This window comes from Rosa chinensis, chromosome 3 (assembly GCF_002994745.2).
Source record: "Rosa chinensis cultivar Old Blush chromosome 3, RchiOBHm-V2, whole genome shotgun sequence".
Taxonomy (NCBI): Eukaryota; Viridiplantae; Streptophyta; class Magnoliopsida; order Rosales; family Rosaceae; genus Rosa; species Rosa chinensis.
In genome coordinates, this window is record NC_037090.1 from 39,041,702 (window position 1) to 39,054,610 (window position 12,909).

General features: G+C 38.7%; 1 long non-coding RNA gene across 1 annotated transcript; it reads left to right on the top strand.

The window, feature by feature from the left end:
* Positions 1-9,860: 9,860 nt before the first annotated feature.
* Positions 9,861-12,785, top strand: LOC121052340. The gene is made up of 2 exons (XR_005808747.1): positions 9,861-11,039; positions 11,446-12,785. It is a non-coding gene; the product is annotated as an uncharacterized LOC121052340 (long non-coding RNA).
* The last annotated feature ends 124 nt before the right edge of the window (positions 12,786-12,909 follow it).

Here is a 12,909-nt window from a genome sequence, read left to right on the forward strand (position 1 = left end):
TCACAAGGCACCAAGCCTCGGCAATGCTCGGCTTAGCTCATACTAAGCCTAATCAAAGCCACTAACTTGTAGTTCAAATGAGTTATGCACAATGGAAGGTAGAATTTTGTTCGGGAGTTTTGAATTGAGAATTAACTAAATTAAATGCAAACTAAAATAAAAGCAAACAACTAATTATCAAGCAAGAAATTAAATTCGGATTTCAAATTAATGGAAACATGGGAGTGTCGGGTGATTCACACTAACTATCTTGTAAACATCGATGCCAATTTCAAAAATGCCTGCATTTCCTATATGTGTCGAGTCCTGTATCTAATACCGGTTAAGGCTACTAAACCAATTATCTTTTTGGTGTATTAACTATGCCTATTAGGGCCACAATCAACTCTTTAACTTAGGCATTACGTCGGTCAAGGCCACAATATCTAAAATTAGAGGCCTAGAGAGCAAGATAATAGAGACCCAAGCAAGCTTAGCTACAATTAAGCTAGCTAATAGTTACCACACTTAAATCCTAGATGCAACAAGACTAATAAGTTATCAATTTATCAATCTATTCATCACAATTGCCCACAACATAATTTCATAGGTTGACAAAGCCTAGAAACATGCTTCTAAGGACCAATAAATTTGGATTTAAAGCATACACAAGGGAAATTGCATTTATTTCATGTAAAGCATCAATATTTACACAAGATGAGTTAGGGCTTCACAACCCTAACTCCCAAAATTGAACTACTCACTACCCATGCTCAAATACATCATTCAATATATAAGAAATTAAGAGAAAAGTTTATAGGAGAGAGGAAACACAAATTAGGCTCACAATTTGCTATATACAAACATAAACCCAACTTGATATTAAGCCCCACTCTACCAAAAGTAAAATATCTTTGTGTTGATGAGCAATTAATGGTGTGGGTAGTAAAAATCCCTTGATTTTCCTTGAAAAATGGTAGAGAGAGGTATTAGGAAGTGGAGATGGTGTGGGAGAGAGATGGAAATAGAGGGGAGGTGGTGTGCGGCACTGTTGGAGAAAAGAGAGGATAGGGAATAGGGTCTAGGGTCGGTCTATTTTGAAAAGAGAGGACTGAGGAGAGTGCTTTTTTTTTTTTTTTTTTTTTCGTAGGCTGCTGGGATCAGTCAAGAAAGAATGGAATATGTGTGGTTGTTGTTTTCGCGAGTAAGAAGAAAGGATGGGATGGGATGGGCTGCCACGTGGTAGCATGTAAGTGGACAAGTAGAGAAGAAAGAGAAAGACATTAAAGAAGAAGAGAAAAAATGAAAGAGCACGTGCTGCTCTAGCTCTGTGTTGTTAATTAAACATTTGTTTAATTAACAAATCTCCACTATTTTTTTTTCCTTTTTTTTTTCTTTTCTTCCATTTTCTTCTCTTCTTCTTTTGCTTTCCCCAAGCTCAACCCAATGATTTTCACATATTTGCTTGCATTAACCCGTTGACCATCATTGACTTTTCATCTTTTTGTCGATACTTCAATTAGCTCCAATTTCGCACAACTTCTTCCGAAATCCACAACTCTGCTTATTTACTACAAAATAAATAAAAATTGATTAATTACATAATAATTGACTTGAGGATTAACTTATTTCTAGTGTTTTAGATACAATTACATGCATAGAAATGCGTGTAATCAGTTAGTGAACAAACTTTGGTGTTTTCACCTTGGGAATGAATCACCCAAGTACAGTTTATCTCCCTCAGACACTCTTCTAAACGTAAAAAACACTTAACAGCCTCAACTACATCATCCCCCACCACATCCCAAAACTGTTGATAGAAAACCGACGAGAAACCATCCGGTCCAGGTTCTTTGGATGGGTGCATTTGTTTTAACGCACCCAAAACCTTCAACGCTAAGATATCTCTAGTCAGCTGCTTATTCACTTCATTAGAAATAACTCTTGGCACCCAATGCAAATCCTGCTCCACGACTGTCGGTGTAGCTAAAGTGAACAGGTTTGTGTAATAATCCAACACAATATGCTGCATGTCCTCCTTCTCATTACACCACTTACCAGCCTCATTAAACAACCCATGCAACGTGTTCTTCTTCTTCTTCTTCTTCTTCTTGTTACTCGCTTTTTGATGAAAATACTTCGTGTTCAAATCACCCTCTGCTAACCACAATACTCTCAAGCGCTATTGCCAGAATACCCGTTCCTTATGAAAGATCTCATTCAACTGCCTCTCTAATTCCACCCTAGCCTCTTCCTCATTCAAAACAGAGGTCAAACCATATAATCTTTCCAATTTGTCACTGGCCTTTTTTATCTCCTCCTGTAACTGTCCAAAAGGTGACCTACTCCAACACAATAACACCTCCCTTGTGTTTTGGATCTTGTTACATAATTTTCAAAACGGACAGGGACCGATTGCGCTATCCCACCCCGCCTCTACCACTTCTTTGCAATCAATCTCCTGGAGCCAGAACTCCTCAAACCAGAACCGTTTCCTTTGCTTTCTCCTTCGTTTCTTCTTTTTTGGACCTCTAGAATCACAGGCAGATGGTCCAGTTCATTAGGGTTTAAGTGAGAAACCCTACTAGCTGGGAATCTACCTATCCAATTCGACATGGCTAAGAAGCAGTCTAACTAGACTTTGATGGTTTCTCTATGTCGTATGCCTTTCCATGCCATGTGAATTTTGGGCCTACAAAACAAAAATCACCATTCCACAAGCTAACAGAGATTCCCTGAATGCCTCTATTTGCCTTTTCCCCCTTCAAAGGACCCCCTTCCTTTCCAAAAAGGATACTATCTCATTGAAATTTCCTCTCATGACCCAAGGTTGAGTGTTTCCTTAGCCCAATCTTTTGAGTAAAGATCAGGTCAAATGTCTGTTCTCTGCCTTAGGTTGCCTGTAAATGCCCGTAAACCTCCACTCTTGCTCATCATCCTTTACTTGTACCATAACATCAATGTGACTACTACTATACGTTTTCAAAGAAACCCTAATCTCCTCCGTCCAAAGCAGACTCAAGCCCCTTGATCTGTTCACCCTCTTACCATGCTTGTGTTTTATAAATTTATTCCCAATTGAAAAAGTATTTCTCCATTCCAGCTGTCTTCGTAGAGAATCCATTTCATCTACTGTACATCTAGTCTTAGAAAGAAAAATTAACTTGGGAAGATTTAGGGACACAAGCCCTTTCAGCCCTTTAACTGTCCAGGGGTTCCTAATCCCCTGGCAGTTCCAACAAAACACGATCATTTCTCGTGATGGGTCGAGTCCAGACCCATCATGGAAAGATGGTTTGCAGTACCACCCATGCTTGACTTCAATACCTTTATACTCATAGAACTATGCCTTCCTACTCTGAATCCCTTCTTAGGGCTTAGTTGGGCCCTATGTTTTCATTTAGTGCTTCTTTTCCTATCTGGGCCCTTCTCAGCCAACTTGGGTCCATTTGACTTTTCTCCAGACCCAACCCCTTGTGAGCCCAAAATAAGTTGAGGCCCAGTCTTCTCCTTTAAACCAGTCATTTGAACAACTAGATTCATGTTAGCCATTACGTCCCCGCCAACCTGTTTTGTACCCTGAATCAACCCATCCAAACACTTCTTCTTCTTGCCTTCCCTAGATTCCCTCGCAATCACCTCAATAGCTGTAATTCCTTCGTTTTTTTAGATGTCAGAATCTAGATCCACCAAATCAGCTCCACTATTAACATGATTAACTAAACCCGCCCTCAACTCCTTCCTTTCCGGTGACATACCATTACTCCCCGTAATAAATGCTGCCTGTAACTCTGGACTTTCCAAAACTTGTACATCACACAAAGTTAACTCTGTTCCCCTTGTCGGCTCTGCCATTGGCCATCATCGGTCCGCCATCGTGCTCCCAACACATCGTCTTTTCACAGCCCCTTCATGAGCCATGCTCTTTAACGTAGGCCGATCCACCTCCATTAGAACATTCTCAGAAAATTCTAGGGCGTGATCATCCATCTCCAATTCCTCCTTAGAGCGAACCAATCCAGCAGTCGGTAGGTCCGGCGCCACCATTCTCCACCCCATATTCACAACTCTGTTAAGACCCAACCTATAACCTGTCCCAGTATAACGCTAGTTCTGTGAGCTCCTCTCTGCTCCTTGCTTTATAAGCCACTATTCTTTTCTTTCAACATTCAGCAAAGTGTCATAAGTCGGCTTAGTCACCTCCCCTGACTGATGAAGTGGACAACCACCCCCAGTGTGTGATAATAGTCCGCAGAAGAAGCAGAAATTTGGTAATCTCTCATACTCCACAACATGTAGATTGGCTTCCTCCCCTTCAGGCTCAAATATAATCCACTTCTTCAAAGGAACTGTAATGTCAATACCTACCGTAATCTTCAGAAAACTACCCAGGCAACTGCCAAAGCAATCCTTCCCCATCTTGACATATTGACCAATCACACTTCCTATACTCTCACCTGTGTCTTTATCCATATACTTCGGCAATCCCCTGATTCTCACCCAGAAAAACTGTGTACTCAGATCAACCTTGAGCGAGTCATCCACCCCATTTGTCACCACAGTGGCAAACAATACCTTTTCATAGGACCATGGACTGCCTCTCACCGCCCACTTGAAATCCTTGACATGCTTAAACGTAAACAAGATTCGGTTGCTCCCCTCTAGTAGGACTGCCGTGATTCGAGACTTGTCCGGTGGACCATCTTTTGGAAGCCACAATCCTTTCATCATATTAATGAGCAGATCTTTCTGGTAGGGTTTCTCCGACCACCATTCCCCCACAATAAACCATCTTTTTGGTTTCTTCTCCATCTTCTCTTTCGGAATAACCACCATAGCGCTCTTGTCCCCCAGCGCCATCTTTCTTGAGAAAATAGTTGTCATCTCCTCCATCAATCTGAAGAACTTAAATACCAATCTCCAACCCATCGCCGTGACTACAGGTAAAAAGTGCATACGCCGTATGCAATAACCACTAGGGTTTTGTCTTACCCAAGGGTCTGGTGGGCTACCTCTCACTTCTTTCGCAAAGTGCTAGAGAGGAGAGAACCTCGACATTATATTCTAAGGGTTTCTAAAGCTAGAATAGTACGTAGTCCGTATGGTTTAAACTTTTGGGGTTTTGTCCATTTACACTAATTTTAGGGATTTTTTTTCCCCTTCAACATTCACTTATTTTTTTCCCCTTACCGATAATAACTATTACAAGTTATTCCCTAATACCCAATTTAATTTTTTTAAATTTCTATTTGAGACTATTTTGCCCTCTCCTTTGTCACATAGAGAGAGAGAGAGAGAGAGAGAAACCATAGGAGATTTCGGTCACCGATCTCTGGAATCCGGTGACCGGCTTCTATAAATCTCCTGAAACCTCGCCGGAGGTCCCCAAAGAGGTCGTCGGAGATCTTATAGGTTACCGGATACTTTTGTTGCCCCCTAATAAACTATTATCACCCCCAATAAACATTAAAGTTTTATTAGGGAGCAATAAATGTTTATTAAGGAGCATTAATAGTTTACTGGGGGTGCAATAAAAGTTTATTGGGGGGAAGAGGAACTAATTTCTCTAAAATTAGACAAATAAAGCTTTGATTGACGAAGAATATGATGAGATTGCATCAATTCAAAACCTTTTATTTGGAGGCAATAATAGAGAAATTTTATTAACACATCCCTAAATACTTAATACACATTCTAATACTTTTACATTTAAAATCAGATTATATGGGTAAATGAAATGACTGAAAAGACATTCATATTAGAAAAGGAACTATAATTGGAATATGTTTAATAGCTTTTAATATTGTTATAAATTCAAGTTGAAATCTTTGTCATGAGTTCATGACAAGCTTGATTATTATGCATTACAAAATTCTTATGATCGTTCATATTGTTTCTTGGTAATTAATAGAAAGAAAATAAAACCTAGTATGATATATATATATATATATATATATATATATATATATATACCCTAATTAGAATATTCTTCTACAAGCTTGACTACTAGCAATTTTGCATTACAAAATCCGTATGATTGTATATGTTGTTTCTTGATAACTAATGGACAGAAAATAATAACAATGCAGTTATAAACCTAGTTGGGATCCTCTTCATGTGTTCTTGATTATTTTTCAACAATTTTGACTACCAGCAATTTTGAATACAAAATTGTTAAGATTATACAGGACCTCGTCAGAATAATTGAAAGAAAATTAAAATTATTATGATGATTCTGATAATTAAATGCATTTAAATTCATTATGATATATATAGAATGTTGTGATTATGATAAAGTTTAGCATGATGATTTTAATATTGATTTATATATAGTGATTTTATATAGAATTTTGAGATTTGAGGATAATTTAGGTAGTTTGAGTGGTGTATTTAATAAAATGATAGAATAAGAAATCAAATGGGTGGTGTATTAAGTATGTGGTGTGTATTAAGTAATTAGGGATGTGCGAATAAAATTTCTCGCAATAATATAATTTTATTGAAGAAAAAAACTCTTTGACGCCCAATGATTATCTCCAAATGTCAAACAACAATTTAGTTACAATAGGATGGTCAAGTTTATACCACAAAGTAACCTCTTGAGTAAAAGCTGCTCTTAGAGAAGATATTTCAACATTGGATTAAAGCCCAATAGCGGAGCCCACCCTAATAACCCAAAACATACGTACATTCCTAATCCATTGTTGCTGACCTTCTCCTTCGAACCCCGAAACCCACTGTCTTACTCTGAATTTCTCAACTGACTCCTCTTCAATTCATTCGCTCCTCCAAACCCTTCATCTACTTCGTCCAATTTTCTCCCAGTACTTTCACACATTTATTTCAAAATTCCCCAATTTTTCTTATTTAGGGTTCAATCCACAAATTGGAAAAATTAGGGCTTACAAATACCCATACTTTGATTCTTGCGATTGCAGTATTAGATTTTCAAATTCGCCGAAACAAGTTTGGAATTTGAGACTTGCCTCAATTCAATCTCTTTACGATGCTTCAGATCCGACTAAAGAGCGTTGCACCAATGGAAAGCTCTCTTGGGGCAAAACATTTACCGGCGGAGACCGTCACCATCGCTTGCCCTCGCCTAGTCCTCGCCGACCTTCCGGTGGCCAAGGGCATTGGGTCGGCCACCGCGGCTTCTCACTAGCGCTCGTGGAGCCTCAACTTACTTTTCTCGCCGGTGATCGTATTTTCGAGGCTCAAACGTTGAGATATGAGCGCTGGAGTAGGGACGTAGCCAGGATGCAGGTTTGGGGTAGGCTAATCTAAGGCTTGCTTACAAGAATTTTTTTTCTATTTTGTCGATAATAATTCAATAGATTTTGAGACAAAATTTTAGAAGAAAGACTAAAAGAAAATATTGTAACTAAAGAAAAAAAAGGTGGAAAGAGTAAATAAAAACATACAAGATTTGCCTTTAAGAGAAGAAATTTTTAAGAAATACTAATACGAAAAACTAATAGAAAAGTTGTAATATTTTTAAGGGAAAATAAAATGGGGAAAGAAACAAAAAGAAAGAAGAACAAGAACAGAAGAAAAGAAAATGATGCAAAAAAAAGGGAAGAAGGATACAAAGAAAATGATTAGGGGACTCGAACCCAAGTCATAACTTGAGAAAGAGATAAAAAGCTTGTAACTTTGCCAACTGAACCAAAGTCAGAGACCAATTTAGTTGCACACTTATACAAGAGTTTTGGATTGGGCTCAGCCCTTCATGTAACTACGTCCCTGTGCTTGAGACTGGAGAGAGAGAGAGAGAGAGAGAGAGAGCATTTATGGTTTTATGAATGAGATGTAATTTTATAATTCTTTGAGAGTTAAAAGTGACATATCAAAATTAAATAGGTTAGTAGGAATAAAAATCTGTTACTGGGTGAGTGGGTAAATGTTGGATAATTTTGGTATTTTGGGTCAAAGTCGCTAAACTTTTACTGAATAATGTTTGACTGAAACTTGAAATAACTTGATACTAACACGATATGACACAATCTAGTTATGACTCAATGCCGGAGAAGGACCTCAAAATTTAATGATCTGTTTATGTTTACAAGTCCTTCCATCATTTCGATTTTGGTTCGTGCTTGCCTCGGAAATATTCATCTTCATGTTTTCCGACTTAACCATGGTCATTGTTGGTAAGTTACCACTTACTCTTATACTCTTTGTTCGGCTGAACACAACCAAAGTGTGACCTTTCATTTGATTTGATTTGCGTGGTGCAATTCAGTCTTATTTTACTGGAACCCACGTCAGTCTAATGTAAGTAACACTACTACCCAATACGAAAGTAATAAGACCGTTGAAACGGGTCATGTTTCTCATTTTCTCTTCTTAATTTGGTTATATCTTTATTTTTTTGGAACTACTAGCATAAGAACTAAGGAAATTTCGGGGTAAATGTGTTCTTTTCTCCGACTTCAAATATGAATCATGAATTATCTTAGTCTTGACTCTTGAGATCATACTTTATATGCTATGTCACTCTTGTATGATATGACTAATAAACAAGATTAGTTGATACGACTAATAAACAAGGGGTCTTCCTAAATGTACTCAGCAAATTTCTATGTAGACCCAGTAAGTTTTTTACACCCAACAAAATGATAGAATTTCTAATTACACCCTGCAATTTTTCCAATACTACCCTTATTATTAATTAAACCCAGCAAAATCCACACCCACCAAGACCCCAATTATCTCCCTTGGTTGAGTTACTTATGATGCGTTCCGTATCAACGCTAAGTTCGTTCCCTAACTGAGGAACTAGTCCGGAGCTTCATTAAAGAGGACCGACTCGATGTGAGTTTCAGATAAAAGGAACTGAAAATAGTAAAAGAATTCAACAAGTAGTAACATTCGGTGGTTGTCTGCCGAAATTCTACCAATATTCTGTGTTTATGGCCCGAACAGAGCAGTAAAATTTGGTGGTTGTCATCCGAATAGTATAGCAATTTTTGGTGGTTGACTGTCGAACGTACCTATTTCATTCAGTGGTAAACTACCGAATATTCTAATTATTTTCGGTGTTTATTGACCGATCGAAGTGCAATAACTGTAGTAAATTTTTTTTATTCCGGTTCTATGATAAACAAAATGAACAAACCTTATTTGACGCCTCCAAAATCATAATTGCAGTCACAACTTTGTTGATATCATGTGTATTAAACCCTTGAAGCAATTATAAAGGAAAGTAAAATTTGGGTTTAAGGTTTGCTGAAAGAAACAACATAACAACGTGAACACAGTGAACTGCAAGGTACAAATACAAAAAAGAGTTTCAGACTTTATGGTTTATTTTGTTATTATCTTTATTTACCCGCGGTGACCATTACTGTCATTTCATACGAGGATATAACTGTCTTTTCATGTAAAAATTGATATGCTGAGTTTACATAGAAATTTACTGGGTACATTTAGAAAACCCTAAACTAGACTAGCTAACAAGTTATATACACTGACATGATTTTATATAAAAAAATAAGAATTAAATTAAATTAAATTGACTTTCGACAAGTATTTGATAGAAACTTATAATAATATGATACAAATATGATTTGACAGAGCATAAGTGCGACTCCATACCCTGAGAGGACTTGGAATTTCCCGTGTAATTTTATGCACATACTTTTAATATTTAATCTCTGAAATCAAAATGTTTGTCATTATCATTAGAAGTTTTGCATTACTTGGAGGTGAGTCACTTATTATTGGAAGTCTATAGGGAAATTATTGCACCATATTTCTTCAGTGGAATAATGACTCATGAGAGTTGGTCAAATTTGTGTAGCTTGATATTTTTGCAAGCAAAGAAGTTTCCTGCATGACTTGGTTACCACACCAAGTACAGTGCTCCATTTGCCACTATATACAAGTTGAGCCAAAATGAATACCCCCAGCATTTTGAAAACCTAGCTATTGTTTGATCAAATCAAGACATCCATTAGAGAGACTTAGCTATCCAGCTTCTTATATAAGAAAGCTAATGCATATTAGACGAGCTATCATCATATGCTCCTCTATTCCCCTGATGGGTTGTGTATTGACTACTCTTGTTCATCTGTTTTCTTCTTCTCAGTCGGACAGTGAAGACGACGTGATGAGAGGCAGGGAAGACGAAGTTACTTCTTCAAGTAATGCAACAGCTCAAAAGCATTTCAGGCAACTTCAATGCATCAGAACCGCTTGATCGATGATGTCGTTGCCCATCTAACAGTACCAGTTTTGGGGCTTTTTTTAACGGCATCTATTTTCAGTCGTCGTAGCATTTGTTCTTTACATTCGATCTGAATATACACAATTTGGTACAAGCAAGATGTGGGATGTTGGATTAGATGAAACATCGACTCACTTGATGATCATGAACCAGGCCGGACGGAGGTTTCGATCTCATACTTGATCATTTCTTACTTGATTCGGAGGTTTCAGATTTTATTTTTATTTATTTGTTTGGGTATTTTGATGTTAATTAGACTTGGATCTAGTTAACATGTGTTATGTATTTTGATGTTTTGTTTAGATTTATGAGTTATTCTTGCATGTTTTACTGAAGCTATGCCATATAATTTTGTATAATTTAACCTAAGTAATAATTATGCAAAATAGATAAATATGTATGTATGTATCTAAAAAGTGAAGAGATGATGTCTTTTTTTTTTTTTTGTTATATTCTTATAAAAAATCCAACCGATTTACAATATAACTAAATCATGGGTATCACTCATCTTTCGAGTTCTTTCAAAAATCAGCCTAATTGAAAAGCACGAGGGTCGACCTAATGTGACAGAGTGATCGTGAGTTCTCATTGGGGAAGAGGCTATCTATGAACAGACAAAACTGGATTTTGAAATGAGCATTCAGTATCTTATTCCCTGCCTAGCTACTAACATTTGTTCACTGTGATAATAACAGCGGTCTAATTGCCTCAAAGCAATCAAGATAAGACCATGATTGGAAAGTAGCACTCCAGATGGTGCTTGTTTGCTTAGTCAAAACATGTGATTGGAATTAGTGAATTAGGGGAGCCGATGAGCTGAGACATGTTGGTAAGTTATAATTCTAACATTAAAAAGGTCATGAGTTCGATGAGAAAATGTAATGGAGGATATTCTGAGGCTGTTCTTTAGTGTTTCCTTACCCAGGATGAGGATTTTGATCTTGGTCTAAAACAAATATTTTTCTGTTTTGATAGTTATGGGTTGGGTGAATTTGTGAGTACCAGTTTGGTTGTGGCTTAAGGGTTAGTGTGTTTCACAGTGACAGAAAGTAGCGCTGCGACACGAGTTTAATTTTTGGTCTTGATTCATGGTTATAGGGCCTCTGTTTGTGTTAATAAAATTGAGGGTGATCATGTATTACATTATTTATTTAGAGAAACGACAGGAGCTAGGGTTTTCTTTGCCTCCTCTTCTTTTAGCATCAGTTTTCTAAGGTTTTACCATGGTTGATGAGGTTTCGGTTCGTCTGGCTGCAACTCTTGCGATCACGAAGGATGGGCGGACCTCCTTTGGTCCGGTGGGCGCCACAGCAGTGTCCGATCAGCGTAGGGTGAATCCAAGGGCTTTTATGGGGACTATTGCTTCTGTTTGGGGGTGGTAATAGGATGACAATCAGGGAACAACGTGGACGGTATGTGTTCCAGTTCACGTCGCCGGTGGACCGAGAAATGGTGTTGGATGGGGGTCCATGGTTTTTCAGGAAACACGTGCTGGCGGCGGTGATGTTCGGTGGATTTGGTGATGTTGAGGCTGCACTGATCAAGACGATTCCAGTGTGAGTCGAGATCTTTAGCCTGCCTCCAGCTCTATTCATGGAGGGGGGTTGTGGCGTTGATTGGGGCCACATTGGGTGAGGTGGTAGCGCTGGATAGCCTGGCGATACGTAAGGGCAAAGGAGCTGGATAGCCCCTGTGAAGCATATGTACCCTTCGACGACTTTCGAGTTTACTGCAGGAGCGGCGATAACGGTGTGTCTCAAGTGTGAAAGGCTAGTGGGTTGCTGGAGCATCCCTGCACAGGTTGGCTGGTGCACCGATGGTGGTGAAGCTGATTCGTGTTTGCCCCTAACCCTAACTCTATGGTTAGGGTTTCTGATCGCCCTGCGACACTGGGGGTTTCAAGTTCGGGATTGCAGCCTATTCCCAATCCCTTAGCTGTTGCTCCGAGGCCTTTACCCCTCTCTTTCGGGTACGTTGGCTACACAGTTTCCACGGCTCTAGTTGCGATCGGCGACTGTTTCTCTGGTTGTGGAGACCCCGGCTCCATCGGTTCCAACTAAGCCTACTACAGGCAAGAAGCGTGCTGCAGCACCTTTGACAGTGATTCAGTACCGTAATCGTGTGACATCTGCTGCGGCAGTTGTGGATGGAAAACTGGGTAGTGATTCGGTTCTTCTAGGGTGAGCCTTAATTGGCAATCAAGTGCGCCAACGATGTGATTCTTGTGTCTCCTGCTAAGAAATCCAAGTTGGATGAGCTCTGGGGAGGAAGAACAATCCGAAGGACGGAATGCTTAAGACACTAAAAATGAACGGGGACCCAAATCCGCCGAGAGATTAATTTCATTGCCGACCCAAGCTAGTGTAGCCAAACTCCAAGAGAGAATAGCGTTTCACGGAATATTATTGTTCCTCATCCTACCTACTCCATCATATTTTGTTAAGAAAGATGATTTGTAATATTGATGGTCACTCTATGCTGTATGCGTATTGTGACAATAAACAGCTCAGTCCATGTGTTGATGCAGCCAAGTAGTGACAAGATTTGCGGGTGAATTTGAGAGGGAAAAATATCATATTTGTTCTTGAAAGTTAAAAAGTAAAAACCATTCCTTAGGTGCATTACTCCAGGTTGCATGAATGCATGACATCTGGAGTTCCTTTCACCTGTCATCAATTTTTGCGTGTTTGGATTTAATG